General features: G+C 62.7%; 1 pseudogene; it reads right to left on the minus strand.

Moving 5' to 3' along the window:
- Positions 1 to 2,568, minus strand: part of LOC119293648 — a 3,900-nt pseudogene extending 1,332 nt beyond the window's left edge.
- Between the last annotated feature and the right edge of the window lie 288 nt (positions 2,569 to 2,856).

Genomic DNA, 2,856 nt, shown 5'->3' on the forward strand with positions numbered 1-2,856 from the left:
TTTCTGTTGGAACCGTAGCCTCTCCCCGAACCCTAGCTAGCCCTAGCTCTATCTCACTCTCCCGCTCGGCGCACGAACGACAGAAACGGGAGGAGGAAGACGATCGGAGGAGACAGTGGACACAAGGGTTTTGCCGGTGCACATACGCCTTTTCCTTGCCTCGAGCACGAACTCGACAATGTCAGCCAGTTACAGGAAGGATCCAGGGCTTTATACCCGCGAGCACCGGCCTGCAAGACCACGCCTCACACCTACTCGCTAACCCACTCCCCCACGTCCCGCGCGCTCTGGCCGCGCGCGCGCATCGCGCCCGAACGCGATCGCCACGGCCACCCCGCGCGCCCGACGCGGTCCACACCTCCCCTTTGCTCGCTAACAACACCGCGTGGCCCCGCGCACGCACACGTGAGCCCACGCACACACACACACACCTACGCTCGGTCGCGCACACACGCACCCGAGCCCTGCCGCGGGCCGAACCCGACGCGGCCACTGCACGCACGCACGCGCACACCGCGCCCCGGGCACGCCACGGCTTATTGCCAACACACTCCCCCTAAGCCGTGACCTAGAGGAGACCGTTGTCCTCGACGTCGGCGTTCACCAGCATCGCCTCCTCCGCCGTCGGCGCCCTCCGCAGCTCCGGGCAGTCGCGCTTGAAGTGGCCGCGCTCGCCACACTTGTAGCAGCGGCCCTTCTTGTTGCCGCCGTCCCGCGTCGCCACACTGCGCGCGTCATCGTCGTCGTCCCAATCCCCGCCGTGACGCCGCTCCCGCGCCCGCCACTGCGCCGCAGTGTACAGGAGCTGGTCGTCCTGGCGCTTGCCGCTGCTTTGCCCGCGGCGCCGCACGCGCTCATCAAATGCGCGCAGCCGCCCGAGCGCCTCGTCGTAGGTGAGCTCCTCTAGCACGCAGATTTGCTCAATGCCGGCGACGACGGGGAAGAGGCGGTCCGGGACAGTGTCCAGGAGCTTCTTCACCAGCTCCGTGTCCCCCAGCGTCTCCCCCAGCCCTGCGAACCGCGCCGCCATGCCTGCAAGCCTTCCGGCGTACGCGTCCAGCTGCTCGCCCTCCTCCATCTTCATCCGGTCCAGCTCGCCGCGCAGCGTCGCCCTCCTCGCCACGCGCACCCGCTCGGCGCCGACGAACCGCACCGACAGGGAGTCCCATACCTCCCTGGCAGTGGGTTTCGTCGCCACCGAGAGCAACACGTCCTCCGGCAGCCCCTGCAAGATCAGTGCCCGCGCCATCTTGCACTTCTTATTGTTCACCGGCGAGTCGCCCGGCGCCACCGCTTCCCACAGCGCGTGGGGATCAAGAATGGCCTACGCCTTGATCGCCCACACAGTGTAGCCGTCCGGCGAGAGCATCGGCATCCCCATGGACACCGACCCGCCCGTGCCGCCGCCGTGTGAAACCAGCACCATCACCGCTGGCGAGCTCCCTCACCTGTCGCTCTTATGCCAATTGTTGGAACCGTAGCCTCTCCCCGAACCCTAGCTAGCCCTAGCTCTACCTGACTCTTCCGCTCGGTGCACGAATGACAGAAACGGGAGGAGGAAGACGATCGGAGGAGACAGTGGACACAAGGGTTTTGCCGGCGCACATATGCCTTTTCCTTACCTCGAGCACGTACTCGACAAATGTCAGCCAGTTACAGGGAGGATCCAGGGCTTTATACCCGCGAGCACCGGCCTGCAAGACCACGCCTCGCACCTACTCGCTAACCCACTCCCCCACGCCCCGCGCGCTCTGGCCGCACCCGCGCATCGCGACCGAACGAGATCGCCACGGCCACCCCGCGCGCCCGACGCAGTCCACACCTACCCTTTGCTCGCTAACAACACCGCGTGGCCCCGCGCACGCACACGTGAGCTCACGCACACACACACACCTACGCTCGGTCGCGCACACACGCACCCGAGCCCTGCCGCGGGCCGAACCCAACGCGGCCACTGCACGCACGCACGCTCACACCGCGCCCCGGGCACGCCACGGCTTATTGCCAACAGTTTCCCCTGCACCCGGCGTTGACGGCGTCCTTGATGCGATCGATCACGTCGAAGCCGCGAACGGAGTTCAGGTTGGGCGCGGCGTTCTTCTCGCCAGTGAAGAAGGGCGTGTCGTCGAGCAGGATGGACCCATCACACCCCTGAATCAATGCAAGCAACGAGCGTCAAACCAGTAGGTCTTCAAACCAAACCAAATGCAATACGCGTGCTCATATAGATATGTGCGTACGTTGACGAAGCAGTCGTGGAAGTGCAGGCGCAGGAGCGAGGCACCCATGCACGGCTCCACCGCGACGGCCTCCTCGACGACCTTCCTGATGGCGGGGAGCGCCGCCGGGCACAACATGTCGTAGAAATGAGGGTCCAGCGGCTGCGCATTGCTCGCCGTGGCTAAGATGGCAAACGCCATCACTGCGACAGCACACGCCACAGAGAAGCAGCTGCGGGAAGCCATACTTACGTACGATCGACGACGTACTGTTTCTGCAGACGTTAGACCAAGCTACAAATCAGCTTAATTGGCTGACTAAGTCTGAGCGGGATAAATCGACGATCTGTGTGAAGAGCGAGGGGTGAGGACACAAGGCACGGTGGGTAGTGCTTATATAGCCCACTCAGTTACCTCGTCGCCAGGCTCAATTCCAGTTCCAGCAAACCTAGAGTTGCGCAAACAAAGATGATCATTATTCATTAAATTAAGAAAGCCAGCGTCGTCAACTAATAATTCCTTAAAGTTGTGTGCGTGTTTGACTTTGTACGGAATGTTCATGATTTTCATATAGTAGGTAGGAAAAATGGAGATCTCGGTCGTTTGATGGAGTGCGGTGAGGCTTTGCTAACAGAAT

Source organism: Triticum dicoccoides, chromosome 4B (genome assembly GCF_002162155.2).
Source record: "Triticum dicoccoides isolate Atlit2015 ecotype Zavitan chromosome 4B, WEW_v2.0, whole genome shotgun sequence".
NCBI classification, from domain to species: Eukaryota; Viridiplantae; Streptophyta; class Magnoliopsida; order Poales; family Poaceae; genus Triticum; species Triticum dicoccoides.